This window comes from Pinus tabuliformis, chromosome Q (genome assembly GCF_031772625.1).
Source record: "Pinus tabuliformis cultivar Carrire ecotype Pingquan chromosome Q, CPIR1, whole genome shotgun sequence".
Classification (NCBI taxonomy): Eukaryota; Viridiplantae; Streptophyta; class Pinopsida; order Pinales; family Pinaceae; genus Pinus; species Pinus tabuliformis.
In genome coordinates this window covers 1,330,695,443-1,330,722,168 of record NC_142296.1, presented here as the reverse complement: position 1 = coordinate 1,330,722,168, position 26,726 = coordinate 1,330,695,443, and the positions used below count along the sequence as shown (strand labels likewise).

The following is a 26,726-nucleotide window of genomic DNA, read 5'->3' as shown; positions in this document are numbered from 1 at the left end:
TTTTTTATGATGCTTTATAATTGTTTAATGGCTTTCCTTTCAACTTTTTATGATGCTTTATAATTGTTTAATGGCTTTCCTTTCAACTTTTCTCCTAATTATTTCTAATTAAGAGATGAAGTTTTAGGGGTGTACACGTAACATTAGCTCAGGCCAACCACCAAAAGGCAGAGGACGTTTCAAACATTTACGCCTACTACCAAAATAAACAAATAAAGAAACTTCAAACAATGTATGCCTTATTGAGCTATACAATGTTTAATTATCAAGCCATGCTAGATGATTTTTAAGCCCTCATTCAAGGATGAGAGTTACAGTGACATGATATCCATGGAAGTTGTGCTAATATTTGGTTTGCAACTTTTATATGCAGATTGGTTTGGAAATAAAGTGCACTTTAGTGTTAGAGCTTGATATCCAATAGATTAGAATGAAATATGGGTAATGACTAGTATTTTAAAGTCTTAACTAAAAATTATGGATGTTGAAAGATCAATTCATTTATATACTAACCTAGCTATATATTTAAATGGTTGATGAATGCTAATAGGCTTGATGCAATCAAGAAAGACAACTGTGGCAACAGGGTTGGCAATAGTTCAAATCTTAGGGTTGGAAGTCAGCTATGTGACTAAAAAACCTTCTAATAAGGTAAATAATCACAAATCCCTATTTAGAAAATGCAAATTTTTATTAAAGGGAGAGGACAAAGAATATTCTTTTTTATTAAATCTCAAACATACATGTAACATTTGTAATAAAAAAACTCTAAAACCTGGCACTCTATTTCCAATATAGACACACCTATTGGCGTAATAAATAAATAATGACCTCTTAACCTAGATAAAGATCAATCTAGTAAGCTGTGGAGTTATCCATAAAGATGGATTCTGCCAAACCAATTTTCTCAACCTAACCGAAGTGCATTACTGTTAATAGATTAATTAATAAACCAAATAAGATGCTGGTTGATATAAGCCAATTGACACCATGGTAGCTTTGAGATGTATTACCTTCTTGAGCAGGTTTTGTTCGAACAGAGAACAAAACAAACAATTACTAATGCATAGAAAAGAAAGTGAGGGATAATTTTTGGAAAGAGAGATAAGAATAGCTGTAGTACTTTTTGAAGGGAAACCATTAAACTTTGCTTAAATCCTACTTTCAGAGACATACTGAAATTTGTCGCAGTACTGATGACAATACCTGCACTGGAAAATTGGAGAAAATAAACTATATGGGGCCCTTTCTGCTCCGATAAAAACACTATAAAAGAAACAACATTCACAAACTACATTCATGAGATGTCCATGCATGGTCGGCAATAATTAGAATGACTTGCAACACTTGAACATGTTTATGGAAGTGTTCTCTCTACCACAGATATTTCAAAAAAAAAAATACTCATTCTTGATGCTCGAAAATCTGCAAGAGGAGCAATATTGAACAACATTCACAAACTACATTCATGAGATGTCCATGCATGGTCGGCAATAATTAGAATGACTTGCAACACTTGAACATGTTTATGGAAGTGTTCTCTCTACCACAGATATTTCAAAAAAAAAAATACTCATTCTTGATGCTCGAAAATCTGCAAGAGGAGCAATATTGAAGGTGTCTTAAATGCAAAAGCTAGACAGGCATAATATTCAAGTACACGGAAGCTCCTTGCAAGCGTAGTTTAAGAAGGTATGCCACCCAGCACCATAAGGAAGAAGGCCACCCATTGAATAAATTGTGTGAATGGCTCCTTATGCGACAAAACACATGCAATTTTACAAAAGGGGAGAAATAAAATTGTTTATACTAATATCAACCCTGTAATTTAATTATTTATATGACACATGAATATCCTTATTTATTATCTATATTTGAAAGTTAAAACTTGCCTTCTCGAGGGTTAGCTTAATTGGATGAATCCCCATCGTTAAAACACTTTTGCTATTGAGAGATCACAGGTTCAATTCTCTTGACACCCTCGAGGTCAGGCTCCATGGTTGATCCGACAGGAAGTGATCCCTTGGGGTGGATCTGTTTGGTACAAATATTCCGTAGACATAGCGGCCACTGATCTCCGAGGTCCGTGAACCACATAGGAAAACAACAAAAGAAATAAGAAAGAAATTAAAACTTGCCTTCACAAGTGGGTAGACCACACGTTCGAATAAGCTTTGTCAAAAGACACAATTCACCAGTTCTCACATATTATGTTTGTTCAATATTCTACCCGTAATATCGTCTAAGCCCCCTTGTGCATGATTTGCCTGTGAACCAAATAGTGAAAAAGCCTGCAACATCATTGATCCAGGAACTGGGTGCAGGCACAGGGGCAAGGAATTCAAAAAACCCCAAGATTGTAGTGTGTGTACAAGAAGGACAGAAAGTAAGTAGAGAAGTCGTTGAAACACTGAACGCAATCATGTTGAAGGAGAGGAGCATTGTCAAAATAGGCAATTTGCTTCGACACAATACAAATTCTTTTATATCGCAGCATAAGGATTCAGAGTACAACGAGTGTGCATGAAACTGTAAAAGCAGAGACGTTTCAAGTACCAAGTCATCAGGAGGGTTGCGTAGGCAAGTCCAGTATACTGTAGGTTACGTGCTCTAGTCATTTAGGAGCTGTGCAAGGCTGTGATTGGGTACTACTCGTGCACATGCAAGAGTAGAAAGGCTCAGCTTTTGCATTCTATCTCCAAATCACGTCCCTCTCTTCATTTGTCTGTTTATCAGCTTTTCCTCCTCAAAATGTCTTCCTGCTCTACAAGAATCAAGATCAAAAGGGAAACCAAAATAACCAGATATATGGCAAGTAAGTTACACAAAGCAATTCATTTTCTATAATGGGTGCCTGGAAGGGTCCAATCCACTCACTAAGATTGCGGCCACTACGAATCTGCAGAAGAGGTATGCAGGTGACTGACCAGGGGATTCAGGATAGCAGTGGATGAATGCACCATCGTGCCTGCTACTTTCTCAATTCATGTTGGAACTTCGTGTCTCAGATTGGAACAAACAGGATGGAGGGATGTTTGTTTACAGAGGGAACTACCATACATCTGTAATCCAGTTCCTCGTTACCATAAGTGCTAGTGCCATTAAAAGAAAATATTATCATGCACATCCCCATAACTTATGAGACAGTGCCATTGAACAATGATGAACCCACTAACTGAAGAGAAGAAAACAATTACAGGTCTAGAGTATTACTAAAAATTTAACTTACGAAATATATGAAATACGTTTTTCCAAATGTCAATGAATAAATACGTCTTTCCAAATGTCAATGAATGCAGGATAACAAAATATGCTCACTGAAAATATTTTTTTTTTCCAAGTGAACGTTTCAGCACCAGTGGTTGTTAGATATGATTAGCCAGCTAAATTCCTAGTCAGTTGCCAATAAGTACGACCATAAACTCATATTTCCAGAGAATGAGCAGCAAAATGTTTTCTGCACCCATCACTTCAAATATATTTTAGATGAATAGTGTAATATTTTATGTATTTAACTGCATCCATCATCTTTTTCATGTTCATGGTTGAAACGGCCTCTGATTTGTCTATCAAGAGAGATGATAGTTTGAGCAATCTTTGTCTCCAGTCAATGACTTCAACTATTACAGGAAGTCCACAATCATTTATCTGCACAAGAAAATCAAATTATAGTGTTCAATAATCTAGAATCATTGAAACCATTGAACAAGCAAAATCCATTTTGCACCCCCTCACACATTAATCTGTATGAACAAAATGATGATTTTTCTAACAAAGAAAGCACCCAAAAAAACTGAATTGGACAAGCGTGCTCTATAATATACATCTTCGAAAAAGAGGCATACCTCAGTGTTTGTTATGCCTAGTTTTGGTAGAGTAGAGTCTAGCTGAATCAGAACTTCTATACACAATAAAATGCCGCTCAAGTTTCCTTCGCAACAGCCTCCTTTGCAGAAGCTTCCAGCTCTGAAGATGGAAGCTTCAGGAGCACTTTCTCCTCATCATTGGGAACAGCATCAGAAGCTATAGATCGAGACTTTGTTGCTGACTGCTGGTAAAATATTCCTCCAAGCATGCATATTAACATTCCCATTGTTCCTACAAGAGTCGTATGCTTATCCCAAATCATCAGATTGATAACAATTGTAAGCAGCTTGTTAACAACACCTAGGACCGTGAAGCCTGTTGCAGATATACTTTTGCGGCAGGAAAAGCCAAAAAATGATATGGATAATCCAAACAAGCAGGATAGCCCAACTGGCAGTAAAACTTCAAAAGAATACAATCCAGATTGCAGTGAGCTATCATGTTTCAACTGCTGAAATTCCCCCATAATAATTAACTCAAATGGGAAAAGAAGTAAGGCCTCCAAATTATTGTACAACACCAAACCCCAAGTGTTCAACCCGATTGTCATGACAACATGCTTAATATACACAAAATCTATTGACATACTTACCAAGTATGCCAATGCCCAGCTATAAGCTGCCATAGTGAGATGATAATCAGTTAGCACATAAATTAAACCTCCTACGAAGATAACGGCTAGAGAACACCAAGTTTTGACAGGAGGACAAGGTTGCTTCAGGAAGAGAGTTTCACCAATGGCAACAAAGATGGGAACAGCAGACCGAAATACAATAAATGTATCAACATTTGCATGGAGCAGTAGTTCACTATTTGTGAACAGTGACAAATAGAAGACCATTGCAGCAGGTAAAAATCTCCACATAGTTTGTAGATCAAGTTTATCATGTTCCAAAAGTTTCAACCAGCCAAGTATGAGTACTCCTGACACACTTGAAAAATATTGCATAGCGGTCAAAGATCCAGGAAAAGGAAATTTCATGATCGCCCACTTGTTGATGATGGATAACAGGGATGCAGAAACACAATACCCAGCCACAATTCCATAAACATAAGCTCCCTGCATAAATGCTCTCATTGAAGCCAAACATGGTTGTTGCACTTCTTCAAAAGGTGCTGAACTTCCCTCCACATTTTCACCTTGTTCAATCCCCTGCATCTGTGAAGAATCTGCAAAGAAAATAAAAAATATGATATAATTATGAAAAATAGCTGCCCTACCATTAACAAATATTGCTAAGCACCTATAGACATGCAAAATATGCAACTACCTGAACCAAAATCGCTCGAAAATATTTCAATCTAAATAAGGTATAACTACAGTTATTGAAGTAATTCAAGTACGACAATCTGCATAATGGTCATCAAAATCGGTAAAGCATATTGCTCAAAAGTTAAAACTATCATTGAATTTTCCAGTGAGTTTAGTTTGATGGACTTGAAACAGAAAATTTATATAAAGAATGTAGACAATCAAACACACCATGCAAGCATTTTAGACAATAACTTGTGAAGAATTACTTTGAACAGTTGGATAAAAGCATAGGCCACAGAAATGAAATTATTGCACAGAGAATGAACAGGAAAATTTTAAGGATCAATAGTTACCTCAAAGTATAGAAACCTTGGCAAATATAAAATGTTTGGCAACATTTTTAAAAAATATTCAACTTTTTAAGGATTTTATGTGGTTTCCTTTTTTTTTGGAAAAGACATGGAAAATTAGCCCATGGGCAAAATTTGGTCCCTAAATCTTTTTCCTAATAATGAAGTGAAAACTACTTTTGTTTCCATCAGACATCAGCATGCATCACTACCATGAGGATGGACTAGTATTAACTGTGTGTTCACGGATAATCACTTGTAAACAATCAAACATGCCATCCAAGCATCTTGGAAGTGATAACTTGTTAAGAATACCATCAACAGTTGGATAAAAGCATGGATTACAAAAATGAAGATACCGCACAGATAATGAAGAACGTGAAACTGTCCAACCCTTCAAGCTACTTTTGTTTCCACAAGGCATCAGCGTGCATCACTACCATGTGGGTGGTTTATGCCTCATATTGTATGAGGTTCGACTTTGTGATTTCCATTACATTGATGGGAATTTGCTACCAGTTCCTTGGAGCGATTGGACCAACTTGGGATGATCCATCTTCATGTAGTCCCTGATCATCATGGCATTGCATCATTTGATGGAGGTCTTTGACTGGGGGAATCTCACTTCTCCTTGATTGGATGATTGTGCTTGCTTATTGGTGGTCTTCCCACATGTGCTTGCCTTGTTGATCACCCCATGGTTGCACTTTTGATAGATGTGGAACATACTATCTTGTTATGGTTGTTTGGTATATATGCTTATCTTGAATATGGATGATGGTTCTAGGCCCCTAAGGGGTTAGATGATGGTGGTGGTAGAACATAGATGTTTCATGGCATTGTTGTTGATATTGCATAGTGACTTGGCGGTTGATGTATGATGTCGATGTCACTAGGATAGGGTGTTCTACATGGTCCTCACGTGTTGGATGTGTGATAGCAAACATACTTGATGATTGGATGGGTTAGCATTTCTTTGTGTCCCAGTGACTTGGTGGGTTGATGTATGATGATGGTGTCACTAGGATAGGGTGTTTTACATGGTATTCACGTGTTGGATGTGTCATGAGAAACATATTGGATGATTGGATGGGTTAGCATTTCTTTATGTCCCCTTCTCTTGTAATATTGCTATGGTGGGATGATTCATGTTGCCTTTGAAGGATTTGCCTAGGTGATTTAACTTTATGACGTAACATTTGCTAGACATCACTTAGGGGGAAATGTGTTTAATGATGTTAGTACCCTCAATGACGTATTATTTCGTAAGTTTGAGTTAGAGGGTTAGTACTACATATGATTTGATGGTGATCTAACCTTTTTCATTAATGTTGAATAATTACTTTTGACATAATAATCCCTTGGTGGTGGTGCACCTTAGGTTGGGCTTTATGTTTTGTTGTTATCATGGTGGGGTTTTGCTAGGGAGAACATCTTTTGTTTTACATAGTGCAACAATTTATTGAAGTGCACCCTGCTTTGGCATACATGTTTAATCTATTGGTGACTAATTGGATGGAGACTATGTTTATATTTGAGCATTAAACTTTGTGCACATGTTTAGGTTGAATTAATCTAATTTAAGGTTAATAGCTTGAGCATCCTACGTCATTTGACATTTTCTCAATCTTGGAGGGCACACTCATGTAGAGTTGGTTGTAGATTAATTAATTTATTGTTGACTCCTTCCTTGCACAAGTTTTGAGGAGTTGTAACTACCTTGGAGATTATTTATTTATTTATTGAGGTAGTTCCACATTGGAGAAAGAGCCCATGAAGAATCTTTCTATTTTGAGAAATTTGTTGGAGTACTTAGCATCTTGCACACTTGTTCATTGTTAAAATTGGCAACTAGAGCCAAACTCCACGTGGGTCATCTTATTTATGGCCGCTGATATTTTTCTTGGATTCCTCTCATCGAGAGGTGTAGGATTGATCTAACGATCATGTGATTCCGACATGTATTCATGGAGATATAAATTTATTTGTATTTCTTGACAATTTGACAAGGTCGGCCAGCAAGCAAAACAGTGTTTTACTGTTACACCTCCAGCTCATCCTCAACGTGGCATATAAAAGGAGACCTTGTGGCATTGTGGCACTCATCTCATCATCTCATTCTTCTCTCCTAGTCTGATTGGGTATGCGTAGGAGGAGCAAGGCACTCACACATGGGAAGAAGGACGCAGGTCTGATCTAGGGCAGCGTTGACTAGGGCTGACCGTGGAGCAGCAGGGCTGTATTTTGACTGCATTGATCAGCGAAGAGGTCTGTTTGACTGCGGTTTGGGTTGGGCAGCCTCTCCTAGGCTAGCCGCATTTCTGGGCAGCAAAGCGTTGACCTGTTTGACCATACATTTGACCAGCATTGACCATTGAGGGTTGACCGCAGAGCTGCAAGTGTGTTGACTGCTGTTTGACCATCATTCATGGACTGTTTTGGGCTGCTTATCATTGTTGTTGGAGGCCGAGTTGACCAAGGTTAACTTGAGGTCATTTTTGAGCTATTTGACCAGCTTTGACTTTGCTGGTTAGGGTTTCATTGCTGCTGTTATAAAATCACAGATTTGTGTAATTGTACTATCTCTCTCTCTCTGCTGAATTATTGAAGAATATAAGAAGAATTGATCAAGGGTTTCCTCGCATTAGGGTTTGTCCCTGGCTGGTGCCACATCTTGTGTCTCTTGTTTTGGCTTGTCTTCACATTTATGTTCTATCTGCATTTTAATATCATGTTGATGTGATTGCAATTTTGGAAATTGATATTGGGCTGATAAGAAGATTTGATGTAAATTGCTCTTAAGCATAGAACATACCATAATTTAACATGGTATCAGAGGTGAGGTGAAGACAAATCCCAAGCAAGAGTGAAAGAGAAATCACCCAAAATAGTTGGAAAGGTCAAAAGGCTTCATGGGTTCCTCATCCCACTTCCCGGCCGAAGACAAACTCTATGAGAAATCTGACTATCATGGATGGGAAATATCTCTTGATCTGACATTAGAAGAGCAAGAAGTGTTGAACTATGTGAGGGGTCGAATTACGGAGCCTCCATCAAATGCATCGGCTGCTATAAAGAACAAGTACACTAAGGGTGAAGTCAAAGCAAAAAAGATTATCCGAGACTCAATTGACAAGCGTCTGGTGGCCTACATTTCAAAGTTGAACACCTCCAAGGAGATCTACGACAGACTGGTAAGCTTGTTTAAAGTTAGTGATGCAAATCAAGTTTTGTTCCTCAAAAAATACGCTGAAGGATATTAAGAAGGGCAAGGACGAGGATATTCAATCCTACTTCTTAAGGATCAGTGAGATCAAGAATGATCTTCTATCGATTGGAGAAGTCATTCTTGATAGGGAACTAACAATCACTACCCTTGGAGGGCTCCCATCCGAACGGTATATATTTAGAACCACTCTTCTCAACAACGATCGAATTCCGGGATTTGAAGAATTGATGTCAAGATGCATTCAAGAAGAGGCAAGGACGGTGGAGCAAGAAATGCCTTCAAGTAAAGGCAACCCCGCTTCTCCTCTCATGCCAAAAGGAGAAATAATTTTGGGTCTAAAGGTCATTTCAAAGGAAAGCCCGGATCGAAGGGTGGAAGGAAGGGAAGATGATTCATTTGCAATAAATTTGGCCACTATGCGAGGGAGTGTCCAAATAGAAATGACACATCACATGATGACGATCAAAATCACTCCAGGGGCAACTCCAACCACAATCAAATGAATGGCATGTGCAATGGCAAACGAAAGAGGAATGCAAGAAATCAAGGAAGTGGTCAACCCTCCAAGAAAGCAAGGAACTCCAGGTATGAATCAAATGTTGTTAACAATAAGCAAGATGAGTATTATCTGATATCGGCCCTTTCCACTACCTCTCCTCTGGAATCGTTGGGCAATAGGCTTATTGATAGTGGTGCCTCTAGGCACTTCACTGGTTACAAGGAAGCTCTCTCTAATCTGATAGAGAAGGAGACAAACTTGGAGATTATTCTCGGAGACAATTCCACCTATCCCGTAAAGGGTGTAGGGAATGTTACTCTTCAATTAAATCAGGGTAACACGATCCATTTGCAAGAAGTCTTATATGTACCTGATCTCAAGAAGAACCTGGTGTTCATTTTGGCAATGGAAGACAAAGGCTACAAGGTGGCATTCATCAATGGCAAGTATGTGTTTGGAAAAAGAATTTTAAAGATGCTTTCACTCTTGGGTTCCAGGTTGACTCTTTATATCAAGTTGAAGTCTGTTGGGGGCCATGTCTTGCGACACATCTCTACAGTCTGAACTATGGCAACGGAGGTTTGCCCACCTTCATTATAAGGCTTTTTACCTGATGTGAGACAGATGGTGATAGAGATAACTGAATTCAAAGTAGAGCATGAAGGTGTATGTTCGGGGTGTGCCGAAGGAAAGCTCAAAAGGGGACCATTCCCCTCAAGCCATAGCAGGACCTCTGACATTTTGCAATTGGTTCACTCCGACATATCTGGTATGATGCTGGCGAATTCTTTGGGAGGATATCTATATTATCTCACTTTTACAGATGATTATTCTCGCAAGACTTGGATATACTTCTTGAAAAAGAAGGATGAAGTGTTCTCCTAGTTCTGTCACGTCAAAGCCCTGATCAAGAATCAAGATATTAAGGACTAATAATGGGACCGAGTATGAATCCAATGAGTTCCATGACTTTTGCAAAGAAGCTGGCATTAAGAGGGAGACCACAACACCATACACTCCTAAGCAGAATGGTGTGGCTGAAAGGAAGAATCGTACAATTATGGAAGCTGTTTGTGCCATGCTCCATGATCAAAGGCTTTCGAAGTTTCTATGGGCCAAAGCTGTGAATACCGTCGTATATGTTCAAAACCGATGCCCTCATCAAGCATTGGATTCCAAGTTTCCCGAAGAAATGTTCACTGGTAAGAAACTTGATGTCTCTCATTTTAGAATTTTTGGAAGTCCCATATATTTTCATGTGCCGAAAGAGAAAAGAAGCAAATTGGGTGCATCTGGAAAGAAGGGAATCTTTGTGGGCTATAGCGAAAATTCTAAGGGATATAACATCTATGTGGCTAGTCAAAGGGAAGTCGAGATAAGTCATGATGTCACCTTTGACAAAGATATGGCTCTTAGCAAGGTTGACAATCTTCCTATTTTAAGGAAAGATAAAGAAGGTAACACTAGGAAGCCGGATGAAAAGGAAGATGAATCGATGCCCGATATTGAAGAACCTATGGATCCTATTGATCCCCCTCCGCAAGAGCCTTCCTCCTCTAGAAAGAGGACCTCATGGCTTAGAGGAACTCTTGAAGATGCCGAGAGACACATTGCACCCTGAGGGACTTTCTGTGAAAGCAAGCAGCCGACCAAGTATCAGGGATACTTGACCATTATGAGCACCATCATTCAAAACGAGCCTACACTGTTCAAAGAAGATGTAAAGCATCAAGTATGGAAGGATGCTATGAATGAAGAATATGAGTCCATCATGAAGAATGATGTCTGGGATGTGGTCCCCAGACCCTAGGACAAAACAATTGTCACCTCGAAATGGCTTTACAAAATCAAGCATGGAGCTGATGGGAGTGTTGAAAAGTACAAGGCTCGCTTTGTTGCTTGAGGCTTCTCTCAAAAGGAAGGTGTGGATTACGATGAGATATTTGCACCTGTTGCCCGATACACCACCATCTGCTCGATCATAGCCCTTGCTGCTTCGCAAGGATGGAACCTACATCAGATGGATGTCAAGACTGCGTTCTTGCATGGTTCGATTAAATATGAAGTCTATGTGGAACAACCTGAGGGGTTTGAGATTCATAATTGGGAATCTCGTGTATGCAGGTTGAAAAAATCTCTCTATGGGCTGAAGCAAGCACCCCGAGCTTGGTATGAGAGGATCAATAGCTATTTGGTGAAGCTGGGATTCACTAGGAGTGAAGCTGATCCGAACCTTTACTTTAAGGTTGAAGATGATAAGCCTCTCATACTGGTGTTGTGTGTTGACGACCTCTTTCTGACAGGTGCAGACCCTCTCATTCACAAATGCAAGAGGGAGTTGGATTCCGAATTTGAGATGAAGGACCTAGGACTGATGCACTATTTCCTAGGGCTGGAGGTCTGGCAAAAGCCAGGAGAAATTTTCCTATCTCAAGGAAAATACATGGTGAAGATATTGAAGAGATTTGGTGTGCTGGACTGCAAGCCCGTGACTACCTCAATGGAGCTTAACTTCAAGAAGTTATGCGGTAGTGCTGTCAGACCTGTGTTGGGAAATGCTTCTGAGTATCATCAACTCATAGGAGCATTGATGTTCTTGGTGAATTCCCGTCTGGATATATGTTTTGCAGTCAACACGTTGAGCCAATATATGGTTGCGCCTCATCACTCACATTGGATTGGTGCCAAGAATTTTCTGAGATATCTTCAAGGCACAATCACTCATGGACTAAGATACACTGCCAAAGATGTGAAGCTACATGGTTATTTCGATGCTGATTGGGCAGGCAGTGTGGTGGACTGAAAGAGCACTTCCAAGTGTCGTTTCTCTTTGGGTTTTACTTTGATATCCTGGATGAGCAGGAAGCAAAATTCGGTCACTTTGAGCACCACTGAGGCCGAATACATTGCTGCGAGTATGGCCTGCTGTGAAGTTGTCTGGTTGCGGAAGCTCTTTAGTGAGTTGTTTGGTCATACGTTGGATACTAACGTGATCCTTTGTGACAACCAGAGTGGGATTCGTTTATTAGAGAATCTCGTATTTCATGATCGCTCCAAGCACATCGACATTAGGTACCACTTTATCCAAGATATGGTACAACGAGGAGCGATAAGTCTCCATCATATTGGGATTGATGAACAGGTCGCCGACATTCTGACGAAGCCCCTGGGAAAGGTCAAATTCCGGACTTTCCGAGAACAATTAGGAGTCATGGAGAGACCCTCTTATGAGGGTCCTGTATGATTCATACATTGAGCTCTGGGAGCTTTGGGGGGCTTGGGGTACTTATTGGAGCGATGACCAACCATAGGGTGAGTGGTTCAACCTTCCTCTAGTGCTTTGCTATGTACAGGGTGAGTGGTTCAACCTTCCCCTGTGATACCCATGGCGACATGTAGGCAGGAAGAGTGGTTCATCCTTCTCCTGCTAAGACATCCTACCCATGTAGTTTGGGACTCATGGGAAGTACCTCTCATCTGGCCAATGAGTAGGGGAATGAGGATAGGGACCATAGTAGTACCGATGGACGCATCGTGTATCTACCGTACTCCCTATGCCAGGATGACATTGATCTGGGATCAATTGGAATTGACTTTGGGTCAGTAAGAGTGATATAACTCACTCTCTTTTGGAACTGACTTCGGGTCAGTAAGAGTGGTATGAGACTCTCTTTATTTGGAACTGATTTCAGGTCAATAAGAATGCCATGAGACACTCTCTTTTACCTAGGACTGACTTCGGGTCAGTAGAGGATGGTATGATACATTCTCGATCCCCTTTATCCCTCTTGATATCCTTCAACTTGTTTTTGAAAAATCTTGATATTCTTGATTTGATTTGCATTGTTCACTTTGAACATCCCAACCAACTTATCATATATCTCCTTAGAAGATCCCAAATCAGAAATATAGGCAACCAAATGCTTTTGAATAGAGTCGACCGAAATTTTCTTTGCTTTGGCCTCACCTTTTCTATACTTTGTCTTAACAACAATAGGTGCATTTGAAGAAGGCTCCACCACTTTTTCCTGCACATAGTCCAATACTTCATATTCCTCCAAAGTCAAGTCCAAAGTCATCTTCCATGCATGATAGTCAAATTTATCATTGAGCTCGTCCTCAGTCTTGAAGTAAGATGTGAAAGCCATTGATATTTGTCAAATAGATCTCTCTTAGTGATTGCTTTTCTCTCTCTTACTTGGGCTTTGTCTTCACTTGGGCTCTGAAACCATATTATTTTAGTTAACAATGGTATGTTCTATGCTTAGCAAAATTACTTCAATGTTCCTTTAACAGCCCAATGACAATTTCCAATTTAGATTTCCAATAGCAATCACATTGATCATAAATCACATTGACAATAACTGTAGATAGAATATGAATAATAAAATGCAGAAGACAAGCCAAGACAAGAGGGCACTAAGTTTGGCGGATGCCAGGGAAAAACCCTTTGATCAATTCTTCTTATTATTATATCAAGTGTTCAACAAAAAGAGAGAGTACAATAATACAAAAGTCAAAGTCAAAATTGACTTGCCAAATCACTGTCCAAAAGAATCTTGCAGTTTTGTCCTTGGTCAAGAGTAGTCAAATCAACCCTAACCAAAAAGGTCAACAATAGTCAAATCCTGGTCAAACTTCTCCAAAACAACTTGGTCAAAGGAGAGAAAAACCCAGCCTCTTTTGCTAGTCAAGGTCAGCTCAAAACAATCATCCAAACAACAATCAAACTCGGTCAACCTGAAGTCAACTCTACATCAACACAGATCAAAGTGCCCAGAAATTCTTGGTTTATGTGTCAAACAATACGGCCTGCCAAAAACAAAATTTTCCCACAAAAGTCGCAGTCATAGGATGAGTCAAAGTCCCTGGTCAACACTAGTCAAACCCTGCAACAACTATGAAATTTCGGCCATGTAATCTGCCTAGAAATTCGTCCTCCTTTTTAGCCACATGTGTGAGATAAAGAGCTACCCAATAGCTGTACAAACCAATTAGATGAGAAGAGAGAAGAATGTGTGTGAGATGCCAAATGAGGTTGGAGGTCTCTCTTATTTATACAAATCAATGAGGGTGAAGTGACATGTCTTTTGGGCTTCATGAGCCTACAAGATGATGTCGCCGACTTTGACAATTTGCACGTGTGGGCATACATTCAAAAACACATTTCTGCTTATCCAAATTTGATGATCTTTAGGTCAATTTTGGTCCTCTCGAAAAGAGGAATTCAATGTACTCATCATCTCTATCAACGAGTTGTCCAAAGTGGAATCTGACCCTAGTTGCCAATTTTAACAATACATTAGGGCTTCCAAAGATAAACATCAGGCAATTTAATCATTTTCACGAAAAAATCATGATTTTTTGAAAAAATCACAATTTTATCGCGATGTTCACAACACTGGTTTGAACTTCCTCCAAGACAAAACAACTTCAAAAGGTCATCCTACTCTCCCAGGTATGAAAATATTTTTCTTGGTCATTGTTACTCCTGCAGAAATTTTGGGCATAAAGCAATCCATTGTAAAATCAATACAAGATACAATTATGCAAGAAGCAGGAATGATTATGGAAGGAATAGATCAGGAAATGTTCATGTTTCTACCAATAGAAACTACAATCCATTTGAACCACTAATGAATCAGAATATTGTGTGCTACAAATGCAATAATCTTGGTCACAAAGCACAGGATTGTAGGCTTGAAAATGCTCCAATCATAAAGACAGAAAAGCCAACTATGAAATGGGAAAGGAAAAATAAGGAAGATTGCAACTTAGCATTGATCGTTGAAGATAAAGAAGATGAATGGTACATAGACAGTGGATGCTCGACACATATAATTGGAGATCGAAACAAATTTGTCAGCTTAAAATAAAAGAGTAGTAGCATTGCATTTGGAGATAACTCTTTTGTAAAGATATTTGGAAAAGGTGTGGCAAGTCTTGGAAGCAAACATATGAAGGCACAAAATGTTTTGCTAGTTAAGGGTTTGAAGCACAATCTTCTCAATGTTGGCAAGATGTGTGATCAAGGGTACAATCTCTTGTTTGACTCTCGGAAGTGAGAAATCAAAGAAGAAGACTCAAGAAGATTGGTTGCAACAACCACAAGAAGACCAAACAACATATATGTTCTAGACCAAGCAAAGTGGAAGAAATTTATAGCCAAGCAAAAGAGTCGTAAGAATGACAAAGAAAGAAAGGATAAAAAGATGGAAGTCATGCTAAGTGCCATGTGTTCAGGGAGCGCAGCCCCAAAGACATGAGTCACCCTTTGCTAGTGATGTCAAAAAGGGAGAGAAAAGGAAGTGAAGCATGGAGACATGGAGAGCATGATGATAGGGGGAGTATGTGTGTTGACATCAATGGCAAAGGGGGAGATTGTTGGAAGAATTTGTCATTGATGTCAAAGGGTGATGGGTCAGTACTTCTTTGAAAATTTGCATGCATAGCTTAGCAAATTTGGTTACAAGGACCTCCTAGAGTGATAGCCCTTGTCATGCCATTTCGTTTGATAGGTGGCACATTTTGTGGGTCCTCCCAGTTGGAGAGATATTAATTTTTGAAGTTGATGCCCCAAAGGAATGGGTTTTGCACCAAATCATGCCCCATTAATTTATGGCTTTAATATCTCATTGCAACCCCTTCAAGAAAGTCAAAATTATTGACCTAAATCCATGTGTCCTAATCAGCTTGAAAGAAGGTGATATGGAAGTCAAAAATTGAATTTTTTTAAGTGTCCTAAAGTCTCCTCTAAGCAAGTCAATTTATCCTCTTCAGGTTAGCTTGGAAAAATTATTTTTGTTGAAAATATTTGCGGCAAAAATCAGGTCAGCTTCAGCAAATGGGGTGCCTATTCATGGGTAAGTCAACACCATTATAGGCTCCTCCATCATGTATTTATAATTTTATACCCTAGTCGTGGTCAGACCTGAGCAAGCAATTCAGTGGTTGATCTAAGGTTCAAGGAGTAGTCAGAGATAGTGTTATATAAAAAAATAATAACTAATAGTTATTAGGCAAAGGGCATGATCAAAGATCATTCCCATTCACCAAGAGGCACCCAAGGCAGTATAAAGCCAAGGGCTTCCCACAAATTGTAATCTTCTATCTTTTCTAATAATAATAAATATGAATTTGCCAAATTTGTAAGTTGTTTGTGCCATTTGGTATCGGAGCCAGGTTGATTCTCCGACAAGACACTACACAGAAGTATCATCCGTTGACTCAATCCACACCGTTTGCATCCTCCCTCCACACGTCCGCATTGTCTACGTTCAATCTTTCTACTGTCCCCGTGTCCACAACCCCACACCGTCCTTGACTTCCGCGTCACCCTACCTGTGTCTGCGTCCACCCTGTCATCTGTTGTTCCATTTGCCCCGATCCACTACATCTTCTGCCTGTGTCATGGCTCCACTTGTTGCATTTGAAGACGCGGCCTTCAATTGCACGTGACTGCCAAAGGACGGGAGATGCCAGTCAACGAACGTGACTTTGACTCAAATGTCAGTCTCATTTTTTTCTTTTCAAAAAAAAATTGATATTTATATAGTAAGTAAAAACTATATAGTATAATAACTATAATTCAAGTAATTAATTAATTAAAAAAATCAAGTCAAGGAAGAAACTTTAAGTTGGTGGACAAATATACACCACCACAAACCCGTTCAATGTCATCGATGACAATGACCGATTTCAACATAATATTGATTGATCTTGAGAATAGGATTACTAGCCACTCCGATAATTTCAACCAAAAATTAGTCGATCTCGAGAGTAAGGTTATCGAACATTTTAACGATATCAAGAACATTTTAACGATATCAAGAAGCTTCAGGATACGCCAAATCGGATAGAACAACAGCTCGGGCAAAACCATATCAAATCCAAAATGAATCATAATCAAACAATGTCAATGCTGAGCATTTTGTGTGACAGGATGAAGGTTAGACCCGAACAACTAGTCCAAGATGATGGAGGTAAGCAATAGCACAATTCATCAGATACAACAAATTCAGCAGACTCTCATGAAAAAACAGAGTCTCCAAAAAAATCATCCACACATCATCAAAGGAAATAGTAACGCGACTTTTTCAAATAAGCAGCTTTGGAATACATTCGCCAATCAGTACCCTCTTTTCGCTCCACCATTAGCGACATATCAATGAAGAGCGAAAATCGAGCTACCCAAATTCGATGGTAACGAAAGATGCAGTGTTGCGTGGCTGAATAGAGTAGAAGAATATTTCGAGATTTACGATATTGACAATGATGACGAAAAGATTAGACACACTTCCATGAAAATGGAAGGCGAAGCATATAATTGGTACAATGGTATATGTGGTGGAATAAGACGACACTCGCTACCAGTTGGAGAAAATTTAAGGATGCATTCTTTAAAAGATTCCAAGGTGTAAAGGAAGAAGAGTTCTTTTCAACACTCATCAGAGTGCGACAAAAAAGAAATGTGGATGAATACACTCGAGAATGGGAGACCTTAGCAACACGAGTACTTGGGTTATCAGAATCTCATCTAATTCAATCATACATCTCCGAACTTAAAACTCATCTATGAGTAGAACTTTAGCTTCGTGACATTACGTCAATAGAAGTAGCAAGACAAAAAGCAAAAGTTGCTGAAAAGAAATTTGAACAGATATTGTGGTCAAAACCGGAAAAAGTATATTCGAGACGAAGAATTCCCCAGTTTGTGGAGACGAAGAATACAAGATATGTTCCACCACATCTTTGTGAAGGCGAAAAATCTAACATGGAAATGCAAAGGATAAAAGAAGGCAAGTGCAAACGCTGTGGTGAGAAGTGGGACCCTAAACATAGGTGTGCTAAAGGAAAAGAGTCAAAGAACCTATATAACTATGAAGCAACAAATGATTCAAATAATGATGAATCAGACATAGAAGGAATAGAGGGTACCCCAAAATTCTCTCCATAATTAGATGATGGAAGTATTCCGCAAGTGTCACTATTGGCTGTGACAGGTATATCACAACCCCAGACTTTAAAATTAAAAGGACATATAAAGAAGAACAATGTAGTGGTTCTCATCAACTTTAGTAGCACCCACAATTTTTTAGATGCAACCATGGCAAAGAGACTCAACATTTTCACATTCCCCTTGCCCAACATGAAGGTGATGGTAGCCGATGGTAAGAAGATTGAAAAGGTAGGGAAATGCCATAAGGTCAAATTGCAAATTCAAGACTTTAATTTAGAATCCCCATTCTACATTGTACCATTAGGAGGAGCAGATGTGGTCTTAGGTATCCAATGGCTGCGAACCCTAGGCACTTCCTCTGTCAACCATCAAGAGCAGTTCATAAGCTTTAACTAGGAAGGGCAGAGGTACAAGTTATACGGATTCCAAGCACCAAAAAATCAAATCGTGTCATCATCCCAGATGATGAAAATGATTTGAAAAGGAGCACCAGCTTATGTAGTACAATGTCACCAATTAGAAATGTTATTTGCAAAAGTGATCAGTGAAGAGTCACTAGAAGTACAAGAGCTAATTCAGAAGCATGAAAAAGTATTCCAAGACTTGCCCATGAAAATGCCTCCTAACAGGGAAATCGAACATACAATATTAGTCAAAGCAGGATCAGACCCTGTCAACATCAAGCCGTATCAATATCCACATTACCAAAAGACCGAAATTGAGAGATTAATCCAAGACCTTTTAAAATGTGGGATCATCTCGAAAAGTAAGAGTTCGTATGTTGCTCCAGTGGTATTAGTAAGGAAGAAGGATGGATCATTCAGGGTATGCATTGATTATAGAGGATTAAACAAAATAACGATTAAAAACAAATTCCCAATTCCCTTTATCGACGAAATGTTGGATGAACTACATGGCGCAAAATACTTCTCAAAACTAGACTTAAGGTCAAGCTATTACCAAATCCGAATCAGGTTGGAAGACATACCAAAAACTGTGTTCTGAACACACGAAGGTCACTACAAATTTAGAGTAATGCCCTTTGGGTTAACCAATGCACCAACAACATTCCAAGCCACTATGAACGAGTTATTTCATCCATATCTTAGGAAGTTTGTATTAGTATTCTTTGATGATATTTTAATTTACAGTAAAACTTGGAAGGAGAACCTACAAAATCTAGATAAAGTTCTTACACTACTGAAAGAGCATCAATTTTACGCCAAGAAATCCAAATGCACCTTTGGGAAGGAAGAAGTAGAATATCTCAGACACATAATATCCCATGAAGGAGTAAAAGTGGACCCTAATAAAATCAAAGCTATAAAAGAATGGACCAAACTAGTTAATATATCCAAGCTAAGAGGGTTCTTAGGATTGACTGGATATCACCGAAGATTTATTAAAAACTATGCACATATAACTGAACCTCTAACAAACCTTTAAAGAAGAATTCATTTCAATGGAATGAGGACGCAGGAAGGTGTTTTGAAGAATTGAAGGAAGTTATGTCTAACGCCCCGGTATTGGCAACTCCAGATTTCTCTAAACCATTTATCATTGAGTGTGATGCTTCCGAGTTCGGTATAGATGCAATGTTAATGCAAGAGGGGTATCCAATAGCTTTTGAAAGCAGGAAGCTCAATAAACGAAATCGTCTTAAGTCCACATACAACAAGGAAATGCTCGCTATTATGCATGCATTGGCCAAGTGGAGACAATATCTTTTGGGAAGTAAGTTCTCCATTCGAACAGACCATAACAGTCTCCAACACCTCCTTCAACAAAAAACACTTTCCGAAGAACAAAAATGGATTGAAAAAATTGCTGCCTTTGACATGGAGATACTACATAAAAGCGGAAAAGACAATGTAGTAGCAGATGCCCTGTCTAGGAAGGACGAAGAACCAGCATTACTTGCAGTCTCGGTTGTTGTTCCTGAATGGCTTAATGAGATTTGAAGCGAGTATGCCAAGGATCCAAAAATAATTGGGATAATCAATAACCTTCCAGACAACTCAAAATTTGAATGGAAGAATGATATTCTATGGTACAAAGGAAGAATATATCTGAATTCAAACTCCAAATTTAAATCCAAGATACTCAAGGAGTCACATGATTCACTGTCAGCCAGACATGTATGATTCTTTAAAACTTACTACAATGCACGACAATCATTCTTCTGGAAGGGGATGAGTCGAGATATTAAGAAATATGTAGCAAAATGTCACAAATGTCAAAGAAATAAAAGTGAAAATATTACGACACCTGGATTACTTGACCCCTTAGACATTTTGAATCAGAAATGGGAAGAAATATTGATGGACTTTATTGAGGGATTACCTGTATCTGAAGGCAAGGATAAGATTTTCGTAGTAGTCGATAGACTCACCAAGTATGCTCATTTTACTGCAATGAAGAAATCAGACTCGGCGAAACAAATCGTTGAGATATTTTGCAAAAATATTTATAAATTACACGCTTTTCCGAAAGTCATTGTGAGTGATAGAGATGCCAAATTTAAGGGTAATTTTTGGAAGGAATTGTTCAACCATATAGGAACCTACCTAAATATGAGTTCCTCTTACCACCCTCAAACAGATGGACAAACGGAGGTTGTCAATAAATGTTTGGAAGCCTACCTACGTTGTTACGCTACAGAAAAACAAAATAAGTGGGCTCAGTGGTTGCATCTCGCTGAATGGTGGTATAATTCTACTTATCATACGTCAGCAAAAATGACTCCATTCCAAGCTTTGTATGGGTACGAACCTCCAAAATGGAAGGATCTAGCTACCATCCAGACAAATCTACCAACTGTTAAAAACCAACTAGAAGAAACCCAAAAAATCGTCCAAACCCTAAAAGAAAGTTTAAATAATGCAAGAAACCATATGAAGCAACACGCTGACCGAAACAGGACCGAGAGAGAATTTGAAGTTGGAGAATGGGTATTTGTCAAGCTCCAACCATACAAACAGTTGTCCTTGAAACAAAAAAGAAAAAATAAATTGGCACCAAAGTTCTATGGACCATACCAAATCAACAAAAAAATCAGCCAAGTTGCATATAGTTTAAGCCTTTCGGATAAAAGTCATGCTCACAACGTCTTCCATGTATCCTGCCTTAAAAAAGCACTTGGCGACCATCAATCAGCACAAACAACGCTTCCATCGTTAGATGATGAAAGAAGGGTCATTTTAGAACCAGAAGGTATCATATCCACCAGAGAAAAGAAGCTTTGTTCTCGTGTAATCAAGGAATACTTGATCAAGTGGAAGGATTTACCAGAAGAAGAAGCTTCTTGGGAGACTAAAGCATTTCGTCAACAACATCTGTCATTACATATGCTTTGAGGACAAAGCATTTTTTGGGAGGAAGGCAATGTTATATAAAAAATAATTAATTAATAGTTATTAGGCAAAGGGCATGATCAAAGATCATGCCCATTCACCAAGATCCACCTAAGGCAATATAAAGCCAGGGCCTCCGACAAATTGTAATCATCTTCTATCTTTTCTAATAATAATAAATATGAATTTGCCGAATTTGTGAGTTGTTTGAACTTTGTGCCAGATAGAAACATCCGAGGCCTTGTGCTTAACACTAATCTGAAGATAGGCAGATCAAAGATTCTAATAATTGGCTTGAATTTGGGTTCTGCTTTTTGTGTTTTTGGGTTATGGTTATTGGCTACTACTGATCGATTCTTTGAGGAAATCTTGTCAACTTCTGGGGCAAACTTTACTCATCTCAGGACAACCAAATTCAGCCCTTTTTGTAGCTGATCTCGGCCTGTATTAGACTGAGATTCAGCCTTTCTGTAGCCAGCGGATTTCGGCCCCCACTGTGGTCTGAAATAATTCGGCCCTGAGGCACGATTTCTGTTCCCCTCTCAGGCATGATTTTGGACTGTTTTTCGTGAAGACAAATCTCTGTTCTGAGGCAGATCTAGAGGTAGAAGTCCGAAAGGCAGCTTTCTAAGAGCAGACTTTGGAATAATATGCTGTAGTAGACCTTCAGATTTATTCTGGAGCAGACTTCTACATTTGTGCTGAAGCAGATCCTTCTCGGAGCATGCTTCTACACTAGTTCTGTAGCAGACCTTAACATCAGTTTTCAGCAGATCTTGATCAATTTCTGAGCAGACTTTGGATCAGTTCAGGGTATCAGACCTTAAGCAGCATCGAATCAAATTCTTGAGCAGACTTTGATTAGCTTTTGGATCTGATGTTGAGTAGACTTGACGAAGCTTAGGAGCAGGCTTGTTGAAGCAAACTTGGAGACATTTCTTGAGCAGACTTTTGGAGCACTTGTCAAAGCATTCTTGAGGTCATCTGGAGACCTTATTTTGAGCAGACTTGAAGAGTGTTGAAGCAGACTTTTCGGATCTGACTTTGAAGTGGGGCAGAACTTAAGTTGTTTGAATGTTATTGTAATTGGGCCATTTCCCTAGTACGGGAGCCCAGGAAAATCTTATTTTATCTTTTATTCTATAGGATGGAAGCGTGGTGCTAGGGAAGGAAGTTGTAGCTTCCTTCAGGAGGTTGTTGCCTCCTTCCAGTGGGAGCTGGTAAATCTTGGGGTTGTAGTCCTTCCAGTTGTAGCTGGTAAACCGGAAGTTGTAGCTTCCCTTAATATATATGTGTGTGTGTGTGTGTGTGTGTTGTGTTCCATTGATGTGATGTTATTGGTTAATTGTTTTGATACTTAAATTGTTGAAGTTTAAGAAATATTGATTCACCCCCCTCTCAGTATTTCCAACATGATCCATGACCCAAAATAAGTGCCACATTTCACAAACGATTACCATGCTAAAGTTAATAAACAAGATAACTTCTTGCCTTCCCATGTCAACGGCCAAAGTTAATTACCCAGATTTTAGATTTCTTATGAATGGCATTGGTATGACCATTCAATCACTTAGATTAGATGTGATTTTCTCTCAATCAGTGGTTCAAAATCAGAGCTGTATGCAATATTATCAACAAACTAAACAAACAATTAAAATAAAATTCTTTTTTAATATTAACAATATACAAAATTTAAGGCCAAGCACCATATTCCTTGGGAAAGGTGTCAGCTTTAATGATAACCAACTGCAATTAGATCCTGCATTTTACAGATAAATGGAACAGAAGATACCAAGTGCATTAGAAATTTAGAATTAATAACCCCAATTGCCTATCTTATGCACAAACGAAAAACTCCGATTTCTTTGCAGACACAACTTGAATGATTTTTGGTGTAGAACAACCTATAAACCATTTGCTTATTATCCTAGTCCCAAGCTTCATGCTTGTATTCGCTGCAGGGCTGCAAGTCTGCTCTTGGATACAAAGCTGAAATTGAATAGAAAAATGTTCATGACTTATGGACAACGGACTTATAGACCAAATGTGCAACGAGATTTAACTGCCAATGATAGTAGCTTATGAATTAACAATAATGGCACTAACATGGTGGCCTCACCTTTGTGGTATGGCTGTTTCTGCAGATCAAAGGATTTAGGACAGCTGAGTATGATTTATTAAGTGTAAAAAACAAAATCTTCATTGCCAAGTTGATCATCGCAGCTCTTTTTGGACGAGCAACATGCGAAATACTCAAAGAATGACCCATCCAAGTCAGGAGGCATCGTGGCCAGAACAATGTGTCCACAATTTAATGAATGCTGTGAAACTTTTCCAAATAGAAGACTCTCTAGGATTCAAAGCAAAACATAACAAAAAAGTACAAAGTACAAACACCTACATCAGAACAACAACAGTTGGGCTTGGCTCACCAGCTCTTTGGTGTTCCCTGGCATTTAACATGCACGGAAAACTCCCCAAAAAATTATGCCCCAAGAAAACAATTGTCTTTAAAAGAAATAAGACGCTAGAGATCTATGGTGGATTCAATATCATATAACCACGACGGGAGTTAAATAGAGAGAAATATGCCTTGGGATGTGGTGATTAATAATTTAAGACTCATTGTTTTTAAAGCTGGCAAAGCTCTGGTTTCAAAACATAACTCCATGCTTATTAGGCACATGCATTCTTGCTGGGGAGTGAAATCTCTATGGTGATAGGGCCACCAACCTGAGTGGAAGGGCTAAAACACAATTAGTTGATTTCCCTTTAAGAAAATCCATACATTCCAGCCTTCTTCAGTGAGGACTTCTGAGGATCAATCAGAACATAGAAGGTGGGAGATGAGAAATGATTCAAATGATAGAGAAACATAAATAACAAAGACATCCATGGGAATACAGTCCACATATGATGCAAGATTTCTTCTCAAGTCACTTGACTTGCTGTCAAGGATAGGCAATGTGCAACGATGACTTAGGGGACCTACTATATGTCAGTAGCAGATTTGTAAATGTATATCTAGCTTTTACCAGGTATGGAAGCAATAACTGTACAAGTCTAATCTCACACCATTGCATCATCAAGAACAAACACCGGGCAAATATGTATAGGTTCGAGATATTAAATACTGATGAGCTTACAAAAATTTTGGCTATATCAATATTTATGGGTTCTCAATATTGATAAGCCTATAAAACTTATGGTTATATGCAAGCACAGAAGAAATATTTAAGGGTTCTCAGAACTGATAAGCCTATAAAAACTTTGGGTATTATCAAAAGTCTCAAGAAATACTTACCGGTTCTCAGTATTAAGTCTCTAAAACATTCTGGTATATTCTCCATTATGAGATCAGAGTTGGATCGGACTACCAAGGTTTGCTTGCCTCAATAACTGAACATGTTGTTACATATAAACACAGAATAAATGCTTATTTGTTATACATTCGAATATGCCCACAAACAGAAATACGACATTCTTCATTCTGAAATCAGACTTGGACAGACAAGCGAGGTTTGTGTTTGCAATGTTGATGGGTTCTTGAGACTGATAAGCCTATAAAACTTGGATCAGGAAAACTAGGTTAGCGTTTGCAATGCTGACGGGCTGTTGATACTGATAAGCCTATGAAACTTCCGAGTATGTAGTGACACAGTAAAAATACTTATGGGTTCTCCAGACGAAGTCCCTAAACTTTTGGGTACATTTATTTGTTAAGTTTGAATGTGCCCAAACACAGAGACAGCAACATTCTTCATTATGAAATCAGAGTCGGATTTGACCAACAAGGGTTGTGTTTGAAGCACTTATCAGTTCCCAATACTGATAAGGCTATAAGCTATTGGGTATGTACAAAGACACAAAAAGCCTACAATGGATATAGGTACAAACACAGAAAAAAAAATACTTATGGTTTCTCGGATTAAATCTCTGAAACTTTTTGGTATGTTTATTTGTCAAGTTTGAATATGCCCACAAACAGAAACAGCAGCATTCTTCATTCTGAAATCAGACTTGGATCAGACCAAAAACGTTTGAATTATCAATGTCGATGCGTTCCTAACACTGATAAACCTCTAAAACTTTTACGTATGTACAAACGCCCCAAAAATACTTTTGGGGTCCCAAGATTAGGTCTAGCAACATTCTTCATTATGGGATCAGAGTTGGATCAAGCCAACAAGGTATCATTATGAAATCAGAGTTGGATCAAGCCAACAAGGTATCATTATGAAATCAGAGTTGGATCAAACAGACAAGGTTTCTGTTTGGAATATTTAAGGATTCTCTATACCGATTAGCATATAAAACTTTTGGGCATGTACAAAAACAGAAAAGGTTCTCTAGACCAGGCCTGTAAAGCTTTTGGGTATAGTTATCTGTTGAATTTGAATATGCATACAAACAGAAATAACAACATTCTAGATGTACAAATACAGGAAAATACTTATGGGTTATCAAGACTGGGTCTCTACAACTTTTGCATATAGTTCTTCGTTGAATTTCAATATCCGCACAAACAGAAACACAACCTTCTAGATTATCAAATCAACGTTGGATCAAACCAACAAAGTTTACTTGCCTGAAAATACAATGCAAGCGGCAGAAAATACGAATGTGCACCCTACTCTGCTCGGTATTTGTCAATAACAGAGAACCCAACTTTGTATCAGCTCTTGCTCTTCTTCGCACATGAATGCATGCATACCAACAGCTACCTCCTTGACGACGATACGGTTTACGGCAAAGACATATCTCGGGACAGAAAACCGGATCATTAATATACATTGTTTCAAACGCTTCCAGCATTTAAGGCGGTCTCAACCTGCGTTCAGACTTGGGCTTTATTCATTCATTTTCTTCGTCTAGGTGACATGACAATGTCTGTACTTTATTATGATCCTCAAAAGTCTGAAAACGCTCAGCAAGAAGTCCTCGCTCCCCGTTTTTAGCGTTTGCCTCTGTATTATTAAAATAGTTGCTTAGATTTGAGATAATGTCCAGAATTAATCCACGAAAATACAAAAACGAATGTATCCAAAGAGTGAGCGGACTCATTGTTTGATTTGTGTCATGTTGATAGCATGATAGTTTTAGAGTTTGCGTTAGTTGTGGTGAATTTACTCTATATCTATGGATAGAGTATATGAATGATAATATTATATAAGTTTATTATTTTATTGATATGAAAATTCAAAAATATGTGTT

At 38.6% G+C, this 26,726-nt stretch overlaps 1 pseudogene across 1 annotated transcript; it reads right to left on the bottom strand.

Annotated features, from left to right (window-relative positions):
* Positions 1-3,267: 3,267 nt before the first annotated feature.
* Positions 3,268-26,494, bottom strand: LOC149224759 (GDP-mannose transporter GONST3 pseudogene; annotated as a pseudogene). Its single transcript, XR_016249538.1, has 3 exons — positions 26,101-26,494; positions 3,846-5,037; positions 3,268-3,648 (listed from the first exon to the last, which is right to left on the bottom strand). The product of XR_016249538.1 is annotated as a GDP-mannose transporter GONST3 pseudogene (transcript).
* Positions 26,495-26,726: the final 232 nt, after the last annotated feature.